General features: G+C 48.8%; 1 long non-coding RNA gene across 1 annotated transcript in view; it reads left to right on the forward strand.

Annotated features, from left to right (window-relative positions):
* The first annotated feature begins 1,874 nt into the window (after positions 1 to 1,874).
* The window catches only part of LOC119973953, a 75,487-nt gene continuing 60,280 nt past the window's right edge, over positions 1,875 to 17,081 (forward strand). The window contains exon 1 of the long non-coding RNA XR_005462425.1: positions 1,875 to 2,025. This is a non-coding gene — a long non-coding RNA (uncharacterized LOC119973953). The remainder of the gene's footprint in view (positions 2,026 to 17,081) is intronic.

Genomic DNA, 17,081 nt, shown 5'->3' on the forward strand with positions numbered 1-17,081 from the left:
CTTGTGACAATAAGCGATTATTATTATTATTATCCTCACAGCCCACAAACACCATGGCAAAGATTAGCATGCAACTGAACACGACCAGGTCAAACTTTGTTAACTCTTCCGTAGATTGGTAGAAACCATAAAACTGACCTCACCCAATCAGATGTCCAATTTCAATTTATGCTGGCTCCCTCCCCAAGAACCGAAAGAGAGAGATGTAATAATAATAATCTTTATTAGTGTCACAAGTAGGCTTACATTAACACTTCAATGAAGTTACTGTGAAAATCCCCTCGTCGCCACACTCCGGTGCCTATTGGGGTACACAGAGGGAGAATTCAGAATGTCCAATTCACCTAACAGCACATCTTTCGGGACCTGTGCAAGGAAACCAGAGTACCCAGAGAAAACCCACGCAGACACAGGGCGAACGTGCAGACTCCGCACACACCGCGACCCAAGCCTGGAATCGAACCCGGGTTCCTGGTACTGTGAAGCAAATGCAAACCCAGAATAATGCTGATGCCATGATAAGGGTTAAATACATTTAGAAATTCTCAGTTAAGTAAAGGTGAATACAAGCAATGGTATTTTTTTGCATGATGCACTCATGCTGGTTTGTTGGTGCACTACCACATAAAATAACGTGTTTATGCATTCAGTCACTATTCAGAGACTTTCCCCTCTCGTTTACTTCTGTCATCCCCTGAAGATGTGTGTTGTGCTCAGGTACAATTTCTGGAGAACGAGTAGCCCTCTGAGGCATTGTTAAAATGTTCCTTCTTCAGACAACAGACGCTGGGAGATTATTTTCTCATGGATAACAGTGCACTGTAGATGACAATCAAAAGTGCTCATCTTTCCTGAATTTTCTCCTGACCACGATGAGGGCAATGACTGTTCCAACTATGAACGAACCATGGACTGCCTAGTCTTTACGGCACACCAGAAAACTCATTTACTCAATAGGTCAGTAAGGACGAATAATTAACCCCAATACCCGGGAGTCTTTCCTTCACTCTCCCAGCATTAACCTACCATTAGTGGAAATCCTGGGAGTATGATTGGGATTGGTATATGCCAGGCCTGGTATCATTACTGAGTGCTTTGAAGAGTTTTTGGGTGGGAGGGTGGGAGATGGGGGAGAGAGGGGAGGGCTTAGTTGGTGGGTAAATTTGTTTGGAGTGGAGCCCACATTATTCATATATACCCCCCCCCCCCCCCCATGTGGAACATTGGACTCACAGCTTTGGCTAGCTGCCATTCAGGAAGAAACAAAGTAGTGGAGGGTATAAGATCGGCACCATGTCCTGCAATGGGCCCTGTTGCATTTCCCTACATAATCATGATTACTGTACTTCAATGCCTGTAAAGCACCTCTGAACAACACCCACACATCCATCTGTCTGACAGGTCAGTCCATCCGTCCTTCTCGATGTAAATATACAGCAGTCAGCTATGGAGCAATTGCTTCTTTCCTTTGGAAAGCCCGTATCCCCAAGGTCAAAACAACTTGGAGGATATGACTGACAATGCCTTCCTGTTTTCATACATACGCAAAACAATCTTTAAAGAAGTAACAAAATGAGACGTTTTAAAATGGGGCACCTGAAGTGTGGCAAATGTGATATTTGCGAATCTTCTAAATATAAATAAATCTGAAATGAAAGCATAAAGTGCAGGGTTCAGATGACCGTGGTGTTAGTCCATTCGGTATCTAAAACATTTTTTTTTAAAAAGCACCCACAGGATGTTTGCAAGAAAGCGAAAAGGATGTGGGACAGGATGTTGCATAAAATGGATTTTTGCAGCTATTCAATAGCTGTGTGGAAGGATTGTTCAGCAAATTAGTTCAAAGAGCCAAATAAGATCATGTTAGGTTTGTTCAATCAAACTATTGTTCAGCTCATGGTTCAGAAAGTGCCCTTATCAGGGAAATCCAATTCTGCTGAAAAAAGTAGCCAAATAAGCAGAAACATAATATTAACTGGATTTCCCAAAGACAGATTTTGCCTAACTAGACCACCCATGTGAAAGGTAAGAATGAATTATTGTTCTGTGTATAACTTTGGGGATGAATGGAAATTACCTTTGTCCTAGATTCCTGGTTTGTGACCGATGATTGCCAAAAAATATCTTTAGAACGTGGCTTCAGGATCCTCAGTCACTCAATGAATTAGGAAATGAGGCAGATGTTTGAAGATTATCCCAGGCTGGATCTCCTGCCTGTGCTGTGTTAGTTTCTTTTGGCCCGAGGACTCCTTGGTTAGATAGGATTAAATTAGCTCCCTCTCTGGGTTGATGTTCAGTAATCCTTGCTGGAAGGTGCAAACATGTGGAGCAGGGTCCAGTCTGGATAGGACTGAACTTCCATCAATTAACCTGCTGACACTCGATGACTGGTTCATGGGTGAAAATTGAACACTCCGTTTGGGGAGGAGAAGGCAATCGCATGCCAGCAGAATGTGATTATGACTGAAAACAGGCACACAGGGGACATGATGCCTCAATACAACCATCTGTTCATGTGCACACAGGAACCAAGAGAAACTGACCCTGCCAACTTGGTAACCCGAGTGAAGTATGCCGACATCACTGTCGGCACTGCTTATTGGCTGTACATCTACATGTGGGGTGGAGGGGGCGCTGCGTGGCAGGGACGCGAAGAGATCATGAAAGGGGATTAAAAGTTGCACAGAGGTCTGGTGTAGGAAGAATGAATCACAACCGTTGCCAGGAAACTGGGAGAGACCTGTTCGATGGCCACAAACAAGAGATGCTGTCTGTGGCCACAAACAAGAGATGAGAGTTATTTCTTGTGGTGTAGAGAGGCTCAATGTCATCTTTGATACAGTGGGGAGCAGCAGACTGGGAGATATCACTGCAGCCACATATTGCAGCCTGGAAGACCCTGTTACAACCATGGACAGCGATAATCACAGGCAGTGCTGCCATACCCGGGTGTGAGGTTCCATTTTTGGTTGCAGTGGGTGATTGCTCTTTGATGAAGTGAAGGCCCCAAACACGTGATTGCTCTGTGAGGTTGAGGTGCTACCTGAAGACCCACTCTGGATCGGGCCTCCTGTAGTTCCTATCGTCTTCTTTTCTCCTGCTCTCTCCTGCCTCCTTCACGAACTACTTCGTCCTCCACAAGGCCTACCAGACCACCCATGACTATTGTGACGGCAGACAAAAGTGGGCCAGCAACAGCAAAGATTTGTCAGAGGTCACATTTCAGTTGTGAAATAAAAACAAAGAGATTAACCCAAAAATAAACGAATAAACCTGCAACTTACTAGTAATGAGCAGCTAAACCCTTCCAAAAGTGCTTCTGTGGGGTCTTTGCTGCTTGTCACCACAATGGTTTTGCGGAGGGAGTTCACGAGGCGATGAGTCAAGCATTGAACTTAGGGCAAACCAGTTCACAAAGGGTCCTACAACCCTTATTTAACTATTATAATGAGCATTTTAATACTTCTGATACATCTTAGGCACTTACAGAAAAGCTCCAATTTGGTAGGTCGTGCACTTTTTGCACTGACCCCCCTTACTGGACCCTTAGATATTCATTTAACGTTGTGAAATGGGCACGGCAAAATCCAATTTCGAGGCAAATGTTATCAGCAGAGAAGGAAGCAAGGGGCACAAAAAATAAAGATTAATGGAAAAATTAAAAATAAATTAATATTTCAAATATGAAAGCATGTAAGAACACACAAAGAAGACAATTTAGCACGGGTTCGAGTCCCCAGAGGACACCGGCCAGGGGCATTGAAGGCCACGGGACGAGGTAAGCAGCTAGCTGCCTCCATCTCAGATGTGCATCCTGGGGAGAGACCAACACATAGTGGTCGAGCTAGGAGGGCCAAGCATGCCGAGGTTCACTAAGGGCACCGGGGAGAGGGAGGGGGTAGGGGGTGAGGGGGTGTGGAGGGTGGAGGATGCGGGGGGTGGGTGGGGGGGTTGGCACCATTGGGAGAGTGGGGACCTGTATTGAATAATAAACACTCTTGTGCACAACCAGCAGGATGCCTCTGTCACCTTCTTCCGCAATACATCACCGCGTGCAGGCGATGGGTGTGAGCAAGTACTCAGCAGACAGACAGGGGTCAGACTATGGCATAGATTGAGGAGCGCCAGCACCCAGCTCTCTGCGGGTTATCATGAACCCCCCTTCCCTCGACAGTGACCCACTGACAATGCCGACACAGTCCCAGCACCCTGGAGTGATGTGCCACATATTCTGGGAGGGTGGGAAATGGGGGTGGATAAGTTTGCGATGATGGACCAGGCCACGTCCTAGGTGAAGTGGGTGAGTATGAGGGTCTCCCTGGCCCTCCGGGCTTGCTGGATCCTCACCGCTGTCGCCTGTCCTGCAGCCTCAGTCTGGGCCTCAGCTTCCTCCCTGGGCCTGTCCTCCAGCCCCTGCTGATCCGGTGCCCTTACTTCATCTTCATCCTCATCCCCCTCTTCATCCTCGGAGGTAGCCACATGTTCCTCATCACCAACCTCCATCTCGCCGTCCCGCTGCCTTGCGAGGTTGTGGAGGACACAGCAGACCACCACAAAGTGGGCCACCCTCTGGGGGGTGGACTGAAGTGTAGCACCAGCGGGGTCGAGGCATCGGAATCGCATCTTGAGGAGTCCGATGCACCGCTCAACTGTCCGGGTGACTGCATGGGCCTCGTTGTACTGGGTCTCCGCTTCAATCTCCAGTTTCCTTACTGGCATCATTAACCAGGTCCTCAGTGGTACCGCTTACCCCCAAGAGCCAGTGCCCATCCTGGGGTGCTCCTTGAAGTGGACAGGGATGACCGACTGCTGCATGATGCAGCTGTCGTGGACACTCCCCGGGAAGTGCGTACACACTTACATGATCTTTATTTGGTGGTCACACACAAGCTGTATGTTCAGGGAGTGGAACTTCTTTCTGTTAACATAGGGCACCACCAGATGGCCCGGTGAGCACAGGGTGTCGTGTGTGGCATCTATTACCCTCTGGACCTGGGGCACCCTGGCGATGGCGGAGAATCTGCAGCCCGGGCATCTTGCTGGATTTGATCTATGTCAAAGATGATGCAGTCTTCCGCCTGGGCACACAGGGCATTTGTGACCTGCCGGATGCACCTGTGGGCTGTGGCCTGTGAGATACCACACAGGACCCGCTGAAGCCCTGGAATGATCCCATGGCATAACATTTCTGGCTGCAGTGCCCTTGACGGCCACCGGGAGCGGGTGTCCTCCTCCTCCTCCACATGGTGCCAAGTCCGCGAGGATGTGGCATAGGTGTCGCACTGTCTCCTTGTTAAGACAATACGACATAGGAGCAGAATTAGGCCACTCGGCTGGTCGAATCTGCTCCGTCATTCAATCATGGCTGATATTTTCTCATCCCCATTCTCCTGCCTTCTCCCCATTACCCCTGATCCCCTTATTAATCAAGAACCTATCTATCTCTGTCTTAAAAATACTCAGTGATTTGGCTTCCACAGCCTTCTGCCCAAAGAGTTCCACAGATTCACCACCCTCTGGCAGAAGAAATTCCTCCGCATCTCTGTTTTGAAGGATCGTCCCTTTAGTCTCAGACGGTGTCCTCTGGTTCTAGTTTTTCCTACAAGTGGAAACATCCTCTCCACGTCCATTCTATCCAGGCCTCGCAGTATCCTGTAAGTTTCAATAAGATCCCCCCTCATCTTACTAAACTCCAACGAGTACAGACGCAGAGTCCTCAATTAGCCCTCAAACGACAAGTTCTTCATTCCAGGGATAATTCTTGCGAACCTCCTCTGGACCCTTTCCAAGGCCAGCACATCCTTCCTTAGGTATGGGGCCCAAACTTGCTCAAAATACTCCAAATGGGGTCAGACCAAAGCCTTATACAGCCTCAGAAGTACATCCCTAGTCTTATATTCTCGCCCTTTCGACATGAATGCTAACATTGCATTCTCCTTCCTAACTGCCGACTGAACCTGCACGTTAACCTTAAGAGAATCTTGAACAAAGACTCCCAAGTCCATTTGTGCTTCTGATTTCCTGAGCATTTCCAAATTTAAAAAATAGTCTATGCTTCCATTCCTCCTCCCAAAGTGCATAACCTTACACTTTCCACATTGTATTCCATCTGCCACTTCTTTGCCCACTCTCCTAACATATCCAAGTCCTGCTGCAGCCCCTCTGCTTCCTCATTACTACCTGTACCTCCACAGATCTTAGCAACAATGCCTTCATTTCGTTCTGCCAGATCATTAATGTATATTGTTGAGGTGGACCCTCCTGCGTCACACGCTGCCCGTCATTTATTCAAAGGACCAACGACCTGTACACCCTAAGCCGTCACGGGTCTCCCCCTCTGGGTCCTACCCTTGCCTGATGGACGGCCAGGTCCTCAGGGTGTGGGGCAGTGTCCTGCACATGGGCCGCCGCGTCGAGCATCTGCAGATGCTGCCGCCCCCTCCAGCATCTGGCCGCATCGCGTAGCACCAGCATGACTAGGACAACCTCTGTGTCGAACATCCTTGCCATAGCGTTCAATATCTGTAAGGAATTGGAAGAGGGTGTTAGACTGACCAACAGCGGTGACTCCCACCCTGTAATCCTCCATTCCCCCACTGATCCCCCTCCATACCCCCACACAGAACGCCCTGCCCACGCACATCCGGCCGCAGCGGGCCCCCCTCACTGGACCTCAGACCCTGTACTCTGGACACCTGCTCACAACATCAACATCAACAGGACCGGGCGCTGGCCCCCTACCCGTGGCATTCACCCACCCTCCGGCCCTGGACATGACCCCCAGAGCTGTATCCCAACATCCCAGGTGTTCGGATGTTGGCTGCTGCATGTGTGGTATTGCCTCCTGCAATGTACAGATACACTGTCCAGGCATCGCGGTCTAATTGGGATGCTAGGCAATGACTCCCATATGCTACGTGTCCCCCCCCCCACCCACAGGAATACAGTTGTGTTGTGTGAAGTGTTCACTTAACCAATTCCCTAGAGGCTCCAGCCTTCAGCTGCACGGCCAGAGGCCTCAGCTGTCGGTGGGGGTATGGGTGGTCGTTGGTACAGATGGGCAGGGACAAGGGTTGCCCCCGGAATGGGTACACACGATCCAGGGGTTGGCACGGTGGTGCCGCGAGCGGTTGCCCCCCCCCCCCAATCCTCCCATGGCAGCCCACCCCTGCAGAGGGTCCCCCGCCCTCAGCCAAGGGACCCCACCCCCGCCGAGCACAAGGTCGGCAAGCCCAGCGCCCCTGGACTCTTTGCCTGTGAGCAAAGATGGCTACTCACCTCCTCGACTCCCCACAGAAACTCTTCTGCCAGGTTCACGATTTTAAAAAGGATTACTAATCGGCGCCAGCCTGAGCACTTCCTGGGGAGGTGGCTGAATGATGGGAGGCCGTTGGATAAGGGGTGACTCTCGTTAGTTATATGGAAATGGGGCTTAAGTGGTGAAAATTGGTTTCTCGCCATGCTACGGTAAGATCCCAAATTTGCCTCCGGGAGCGGGCTGGTTGCATCGCGAACTGTTTGGCGCCTTGCGCAGATCTTGTTTTTAACCTCTCCCTCTAATCACCGGCCTCGTTTCACTTGAGCGAGAGCCAGAAGATCATGCCCCATATCGCTGTTTATAAATCCTCTGTTTATTAACCTACCCTTCCACCTTTATGCACACATACCCCGCGGTTTGCCGGTTCCTGTACTTCCTTTAGAATTGTACCTTTAAGTTTATATTGCCATTCCTAGTAAAATATTTTGTTTGAACTTCTCTCTTCTAACCTGCAGCTGCCACATATTTTTCCATTCCACCGGCCTGTATATATCCTCTTGAAGCCTAACATTATCCTCCTCACACTTCACTCTACTTCCAACTTTCGTGTCATTCGCAAATTTTGAAACTGTGTCCTGTATATTCAAGTCTGGTTTATTAATATAGATCAAAATACGCAGCGATTGACTCCTGGGAAACTCCAATGTCCAACTTCATCCAGTCTGAAAACAACCTTTCATCAATACTCTCTGATTGCTGCACCCAGCAAAGTTCACAGGCAGGATTCTCTGTTTGGGAATCTAAGGACCCAATTCAGTTGCTTCATTGTGACTGCCGTGGAGTTGGGATGAGGCCATTGAATCTCACGAGAGGCCTGGATTGAGGTTCGCGATGCTCAAAATATCTTGCGGGATTTGACGGAATCTCGCAGCGCGCCACGATCTGAATCCGGGTGAGACCCAGGCGCGCATATTTAAATGCCCCATTAGGCTGATTTAAATATGCGATCACCCAATCCACCCGGTGCCTGGGATTCACCGGCCTCGCCAGCGAGGCCTCAACTGGACGCCAGTTGGTACTTGTTCACAAAGTAATGAACCAATCACAATGGCACCTCAGGGTGTCCACCTTGGTGATCCTCAGGTTAAACCACCACCAATCAGCTCTCCCCTTCACAGGGGAAAGTAGCCTATGGTAATCTGGGACAATGACGACTTTACGTTTAATGCAAAAAGAATCTTGCAACTTGGAAACTATTAATCGATCTGCTTCAACACGATTCATTTTTCTCAGGAAGGAAGGAAGCGGAGATTAATATCGTCGACTTAATTTTGTAAACATGTTTGCGTCCCTTTTTTCACAAAAAAATGATGAAAGACGTGCATTTGTACAGTCTATCTCATAACCGCTAGACGTCCCAAAGTGTTTTACAACCAATTGAGTATTTTTGAAATGTTTGCAATGAGGAGGGAAATGTGGCAACCAATGTACAGCAAGCTCCACAAACAGAACTATGCTAATGACAGATAATCTGGTTATTCTGATGGTGATTGAGGCATAAATATTGGCCAGGACACCAGAAATAATTCCCCTATTCTGCTTCAAAATTGTGCAGTGGGATCTTTTACACCCACCTGAGTGGGCAGACAACATGAGGGTTTGAATGCCTCACCTGAAATACTGCATCTCGAGCACTTCCTCAGTGATGCACTGGACTGTTGACCTTGATTTTTGTGCTCAAGTTTTGGGCCAGATATTCACAGCCCCAACAGGAACAGAATAGCAGTGAGGCAGGGCTGTGAAATTGGGTCACGTGACAGTGGCTGCAATTTTCCAAACAACAGGGGTGATACCAGACCTGGCAAGCCTTTGTGCTGGTCTGTCTGGAGAGGGGTGTCACCTCGAAGTAAACTCCGTGCTTATTGGAGGCCTCCCCAAAAGATGTCAATCTGCCTTCTGCATTGTCCCACGAGCTCATTCCAGCCATGCCTCCAAACCCCTTCACTGAGGCCGAGCTACCAGCCTGGCCCTGTCAAGAGTCATACCCTGGCACAAAGGAAAATGGTTGTGGTGATTGGAGGTCAATCATCTGAGCTCCAGGACATCACTGCAGGAGTTCCTCAGGGTAGTGACCTAAGCCCATCCATCTTCAGCTGCTTCACCAATGACGCCAGGGTCCCAGGTTCATTCCCAGCTTGGGTCACTGTACGGAGTCTGCACATTCTTCCCGTGTCTGTGTGGGTTTCCTCCAGGTCCTCCAGTTTCCTCCCACAAGCCCCGAAACATGTACTGTTAGGTGAATTGGACATTCTGAATTCTCCCTCAGTGTACCCGAACAGGCGCTGGAGTGTGGCGACGCGGGGATTTTCACAGTAATTTCATTGCGATATTAACGTAAGCCTACTTGTGACAATAATAAAAATTAGTTATTTATTTATTACATTCCTTCCACCATAAGTTCAGAAGTGGAGATGTTTGCAGATGACTGCACAATGTTCAGCACCATTCGTGACTCCTCAGATAATGAAACAGTCCATGTCCAAATGCAGCAAGACCTGGACAATATCTAGGCTTGGCTGACAAGTGGCAAGTTACACTTAAGCCACACAAGTGTCAGGCAATGATCATCTCCTTCACAAAATGATTAACCACCGCCCCTATATATTCAATGGCATTACCATCACTGAACCGCCACTATCAACATCTTGGGAGTTGAACTGGACTAGCCATATTAATACTGTGGCTGCCAGGGCAGATCAAAGGCTGGGAATCCTATGGCAAGTAACTCACCTCCTGAACCCCCTCAAAGCCTGTCCACCATCTACAAGGCACAAGTCAGGAGTGTAATGGATTACTCTCCACTTGCCTGGACGAATGCAGCTCCAACAACACTCCCTCGACACTGACTCCCTCCGCTCGCCAGAACTCAGTGTAAGGCATCCTGATTTCTGGAACCCCCGATTCAACTCTTGAATCCCCCCCGCCCGCCCCCCGCAAGTCCCAACTCACTATGAGGGGGTTCCAGGTTCCTCCCTCCAACACCCACGCAATACACCCCTGGCCCGATCGCCATTGCATGGAAAATGCCAGCTTGGTACCTTGGCAGTGCCAACCTGGCAGAGACCCTGCCAGCTTGCAGTGCCACCTGGACACCTTGGCAGTGCCAGACTGGTGCCCAGGTGGCAGTGCCAAGGTACCACCCTATCCAAGTGGCATGCACCTGGGGGCCTCCAATCCCCTGGGAGACCCCCACAAGTGCCGTTCAGTCTGGCCCCCATTTGTGGAGACCTGTACAGAATAGTGCTCACCTGAGGTCTCTGAGGTAAAGGGGATAGATCCTAATGCCTCGGAATACTGCATATTAGAGTGAGGCTAGCTGTCACACTCCAATACGCAGACTTGCCACAAAGTGATATGTATGATAGCGGCATTTAAGGGGCACCTAGACAAATATATGAATAGGGTGGGAATGGAAGGATAGGGACTCCATAAGTGCCTAGTTTAAGCCTGTACCATGGTCGGTGCAGGCTTGGAGGGCCGAAGGGCCTGTTCCTGTACTGTATTATTCTTTGTTCTCTATTCTTTATTCTTTGATCCTGTCCGCGATGGTCAGGATTTATATTGCGACATTTCACAAGATCGCGTTAGATCTCGCAAGGCGTTGCGAGCTGGATAGATCCCGGGAGCGGAGTCTCCCTGCTTCTATCGGCCACATTGCACCACACGCACAGCTTTTCGGGCACAGCATGGCCACTCGATCGCACCCCTTAGGTCCTCCTACAACTTACTTTTCTATCTTACCTTGTGTCACCAGCAAATTTAGCAACCCCACCTTCAGTCCCTTCATCCAGGTCATTGATATAAATTGACTCTAGCACCTTGCCAACCCAAAAAGCACCCATTTATCTCTGCTCCCTGTTTCCAGTTAGCTAACCATTCTCCTACCCATGTTAATATGTTGCCCATTACACCGTGAGCTCTTATTTTGATATGGCTCCATGTTAAATGTCTTCTAGAAATCTAAGTACAGCGCGTCCACAGGTTCCCCTTTATCCACATTGCTAGTTACTTCCTCTCAGATTCCACACCACTGAAGAGTTAAAAGGCCATTGGCCATTTAAGGGCTGCAGGACAAGCCGACCAAACAGAGGTGGACACGCCCTTGACTTTAACACATATAAAATTCAGCCCCTGGACTGGGATTTGAACTCTTCTCACTCGGTGGCAAGAGTGCTTCCAACTGAGCCACATTAAACAGAATGTAAAAGAAGATCATATATCAGCATAAAAGCAAATTATATTAAAAATTATCGATCTTTATTTAAAAATAATGGGTTGAGATTTAGAATAGTGTCTACAGTTTATAAGTGCAACCTGAATTGGCTCAATTAAAAGGACTCTTTAAAACCTTGGCTTACCAAAGTACCTAGCAGGCAGTTCAATAGGCAATCAATTATTTTACTTCTGTGTAAAAGATACGATGACTGCAAACTTGCTAACTAGATCACCACAAAACTTTACATATTATATTGCTATAACATTAACTGTGTTCATTTTTGCACAACACAGTTCAGAATCACAGGGCGGAATTCTCCGCTCCCGGGAAAAATCAGAAGGGCCGTCGTGAACTCGGCCGAGTTTCACGACGGCCTTGGAGGCCGCTCCTCACCCCCTATTCTCCCCTCCCAGCGGGGCTAGGAGCGGCGCTCCGTAGCTCTCGGCCGCCGGGCTGCGCGCCGAGAGTGACACGATGGCGGCACCTATGTGACGTCAGCCGCGCATGCGCAGGTTGGCCGGCTCCAACCCGCGCATGCGCGGCTGACGTCACGACGGCTGACAGCTCGAACCCGCGCATGCGCGATGGCCATCTTTCCCCTCAGCCGCCCCGCAAGATGTAGCGGCTTGATCTTGCGGGGCGGCGGAGGGGAAATAGTGCGTCCGATTGAGACGCCGGCCCGACGATCGGTGGGCACCGATCGCATGCCTGTCCCCTCCCGAGCACCCCCAAAACGGGCATCTCACGGTAATTTCATGATGGCAGCGACCAGGTGTGGTTGCCGCTGTCGTGAAACGGTCGCGAACGGCAGGCCGCTCGGCCCATCCAGGTCGGAGAATCGCCGGTCGCCGTGAAAAACGGCGAGCGCCAATTCTTCCGAGCGGGGGGTGGGAGAATCGCGGGGGGCGCCAGGGGGTCATGAAATTATTCGGGGGGCCCTCCCGCGATTCTCCCATCCGGCGTGGGGAGCGGAGAATCGCGCCCGGGGTATTTGAGGGAAATATCACAGATACGTTTAAGAAGAAGCTGGTTAAGCATAAGGGGATGAACTAGAGGGTTATGCCATAATGCAAATGGGAAATGCTGGAAAAACGCAGCAGGTCTGGCAGCATCTGTGGAGAGAGAAACAGAGTTGACAGCTGTGGTTCTGTGCCATTAACTGCGGGCTCAAATCCCTTTATGGCCACGAACTCTTGCAAGAGGGTCATGACAGGATTTGCAGTGGCAAGATCTCACTTTACCTTTTCCCCCCCCATCCCAGTGACGTAATGAGGTTCACGGCCACTCGTCAAAGTAGAACACATGACGGAGGACTCTGTCCTTATTCTGTCTGATGTTGTGGCCTGACCTGCGAGTGTCTCAAGGCCACCATGGGAAGGTTGGCAACCACCATGAAGACCTTGGTCCTGCAGATCCTGCCAGATTTCTGTACGGCCGTGCACTCCATGGCCACTCAGGATGCAGGCCAAATGGGGACCGAGCACCTTAACCTCCCTCCAGGTGCCCCATCTCCTGCAGAAGTCATGCTGGGGCCCCCTGGCAACCACAGGGAAGAGGAACATCAGCCGGTCGCCCTGGAGGCCTCCACCCAGCATACACCAAGGGTGTGCAGCCACTCGGAGTCCCCTCTAACTGTGCCCCCACCAACTCCACCAGTGCAAGCTGCTGAGGGTGATTCTGTCCCTGAGCCCAAGATTCAGGCCACCAGAGAATATCCGTCATGGCCATCACAGGCATCAGGTCATAGCAGTCAGCAGGCTGCCTCTGCCCCTGCTGTGGATGTTGGGGCTGCATCGAGGAGTAGTGGTCAGGTTAGAAATGTTAAAAAGTTTTGATGTCACCTCAGGGCCACGGGTGCTCTATCATTGAGAATAAATGGCACTCTTTGAAAACCATTCCATGGGTATTGGAATGTATATCTTTTGGTTTGGATTGTTGCAATCCTCTTCTTCCGAGATTCAACATTTCTCACACTCGGAGTGTCCCCTTTTACGATTAACATTCATGTGATGCCAACCTCAGTGCCACTTGGTGCTGTACCCTTGTGCGTTGTCAGGGAGTTGTGTGTAATTCTTTATTCAGAGTGTACGATGAGTAAGTTATCAATCATTAATTCTCAAGGGATAGCAATGACTGAGACGGGCTCATCAGATATGTGACTCTGCGTATCTGCTTTCCTAACTGTTACTGTCCCAAACCATGACATGCACTTTAGGATGAGAGCCTAACCCTTGTCTGCACTTCCTTTGCCGCAGCGTTGTCATCCTTACATGCTGTAGGAAATGTGCAGTCTGAACTCACATCACTGTTCTTCCTTGCTGGACTTTAAATTGACATTTACCAGGACACCGATGACCACAGCTAAGACCTGACGCGAGTGACTCGTGAGTACGTAAGACCTAAGTGCGAACACTGGGCCCGTCCTCTCAGCGATTTCTTCAGAAATCACAAAATGGCTTCCAGGGCTGGAGGAGATGTGTCCTGATGATTGGAATTAAAGATGCACTTCTCTTGCAACCTTTCAGCCAAGAGGGCATCATGGGAACGACTCTCATATATCCCCCTCCTCAATGACATCATGAGGCTCATGTTCTCCCTCATCTTCCTGCACCTCCTCGTCTTCATCACCTGAGGAGGGCTCCTTCTCCGCCTCCCCCTCCAGCTCACCCTCTGGCTGGGCCTCACTTCTCTGCACAGCCAGATTGTGAAGGGTCCAGCAAACTGTAATAATGCAGCAAGACCCGGACATTCTGGCTTGGGAATTCTGGCAAAGTGAGATTTGTGCTGCATAAGTGTTAGGCAATGGTCACTTCCAACAAGTCAGAATCCAACCATCTCCTCTTGACTTTCAATTGCATACCTATTGTTTAATCATCCAAGACCACTTGTCTGAATGAGTGCTGCTCCAATAACACTCAAGAAACCTGATGCCTCCATGACAAAGCATCCCACCGATCTCCTTAGATATTCAATCCTCCCACATTCACTCCCTTCATCACTGGTGTACAGTGGCAGCAGTGTTTAACATAGTTAAGATGCACTGCAGCAACTGGGCTAAATCTCCTTTGACAGCACCTTCCAAACGGGAACATCTACCTCCTAGAAGGACAAGGACAGCAGATGCATGGGAACACTATCACCTTCAAGTTCCCCTTCAAGCCACACACCACCCTGACTGGGAATTATATCATTGTTCCTTCACCGTCACTGGGTTAAAAATCAAGAACCCTCTTCCTAACAGCACTGTAGGTGTCCCGAAGCCATTAAACCAATGGTGAAAAACAGAGGTTGAGGGGTGACCTACAAGGAGGTCTACAAGATTATGAGGGCAAGGATAGAGTGGATGGGCAGGTATTCTTTCCCAGGGTGAAGGAGTCAGTCACCAGAAGGCATAAGTTTAAGGTCCGTGGGGCAAGGTTTAGAGGAGATGTGCGAGGCAGATGTTTTATGCAGAGGGTGGTGAGTGCCTGGAACATATTGCCAGGGGAGGTTGTGGAAGCAGATACATTAACGGCGTTCAAAAGGCATCTTGACAAACACATGGATAGGATGGGTATAGAGGGATACGGCACAAGGAAGTGCTGAGGGTTTTGGCAAAGGTTGGTATCATGACTGGTATAGACTTGGAGGGCCGAAGGGCCTGTTCCTGTGCTGTATTGTTCTTTGTTCTTTGTTCCAATGGTTCAAGATATTGGCTCAGTGGTTTATCAGGGCCTCACACCATCATCTTCTCGAGAGTAATTAGAGATTGACAAGAAAGAGCCAGAAAAGCCCACACCCCATGAAAGAATGAAATAAATGATTCTACCACAGCTCAAGAACCCCTGTCATTATTCACTCAGGCTACACAAGATTATTTACCTAATCATCAGTGTTCATCTGAGGACAACAGCTGATTGTCAAGCCTTGTCAACAAAATATTTGTACAGAAATTAACCCTAAAATGGCAGGTTAGAACATCTTCCCCTGCAGTAATAACCATTATTGTGGAGACCATGGTTTTATTGTTATGCCTACCGAAGCCCAAACTCTGTGTTCAGAACTGCGTCATGTTATAATTTATTTATGATTCTTACTTGCAAAGACTGCATTTAAATCTCTTTGTGTGCACCTTGTAATTATTGTTAAGTTTCTTGCATGACAATTGATCCATTCATGCTCCCGCACTTTAACTATCTTTTCAGCAGACTGCGAGCAAGTGAGTATTGTACGCGACATGAAAGAATCCATTTTATGGCAACCCGCAAATCCAAGAATATCATTTTAATTGTGGCAACGTCTTGGTCCCACAAATTTAAGAGGTGCTAACTCCTGACGCTCCTCTGTAGAAATGTCAGTAACTCCACGGAGAATCCGTTCCTTCTGGAGTATCTGATAAGACACACATTGGAAGACCTATCTAATTTCATGCTTCAGACACTGAATTGGTAATATCGTTGTGTATATTGTTACAGTGCCAGGGTGGCCATTCAGTCCATCGTGTCAGCATCAGCTCTCCAAATGGGTATTGTGACTTAGTGCTATTCTCCTACCCTTTTTCCCATAACCCTGCACGGTGTCTATTCAAATAGTCATCTACTGCCCTCTTGAATGCCTCAATTGAACCTGCCTCCACAACACTTCCAGACAGTGCATTCCAAACCCGAACCACTCACTGTATGAAAAATATTTTTGCTGTCATCACATTCACTTCTTTTGCAAATCGCTTCACACTTGTGCCCTCACGTTCTCGATGCTTTTATGAGCAGGAACACTTTCTCCCTATCTACTCTGTCCAGCCCTCTCATGATTTTGAACACCGCTATCAAATCTCCTTTCAGCCTTCCCCTCTCCGAGGAGAACAGTCCCAACCTCCTGCAATCTATCCTCATAACTCATGTCTCTCATCCCTGGGAAACCTCTTCTGCACACTATTCAATATGTTCACATCCTTCCTAAAGTGTGGTGCCAGAACTGAACATAAAACTCCAGCTCAGGTCTAACTAGTGTCCTACCCAAATTCAGCATAACCTCCTTGCTCTTGTATTCTATACCTCTATTAATAAATCCCAGAATACTTTTTGCTTTATTAACTGCTCTCTCCATCTGTCCTTCCAGTTTCAATGACTTACGCGCATATACACCCAGATCTCTTTGTTCCTGGAACTGAATTACAACACACTTAGCAGCTTTTTCATTTTTGTGAGAACTATTAACCTCCCATCTTTCATTGTTTTCTTCTGCTCATCAATTGCCTGGTCTAACACTGGGAACCATACCGACGCATGGTTTAGAAGAAAGATTAGGCCATTCGGCCCTTCCAGCCTGCTCTGACATTTGCTAAGATCATGGCTGATCTGATTGTGGCCTCAACTCCACATTCCTTCCATAAACATTTCCCCTCATCTCCATCTGGGATGGGAAACTCCTTATTTTGTAAACCAAGAGGAAAGCACGGCCTCTGCTCAGACTGATGCGAGCAGCGCTTGCCATTGATCCCTGGACAAGGAGAGGTCAGGGGCCATGCAAAGCTCTTCAGTTCTTTCCACTACACAATCCCACAAGTTT

Source organism: Scyliorhinus canicula, chromosome 11 (genome assembly GCF_902713615.1).
Source record: "Scyliorhinus canicula chromosome 11, sScyCan1.1, whole genome shotgun sequence".
Classification (NCBI taxonomy): domain Eukaryota; kingdom Metazoa; phylum Chordata; class Chondrichthyes; order Carcharhiniformes; family Scyliorhinidae; genus Scyliorhinus; species Scyliorhinus canicula.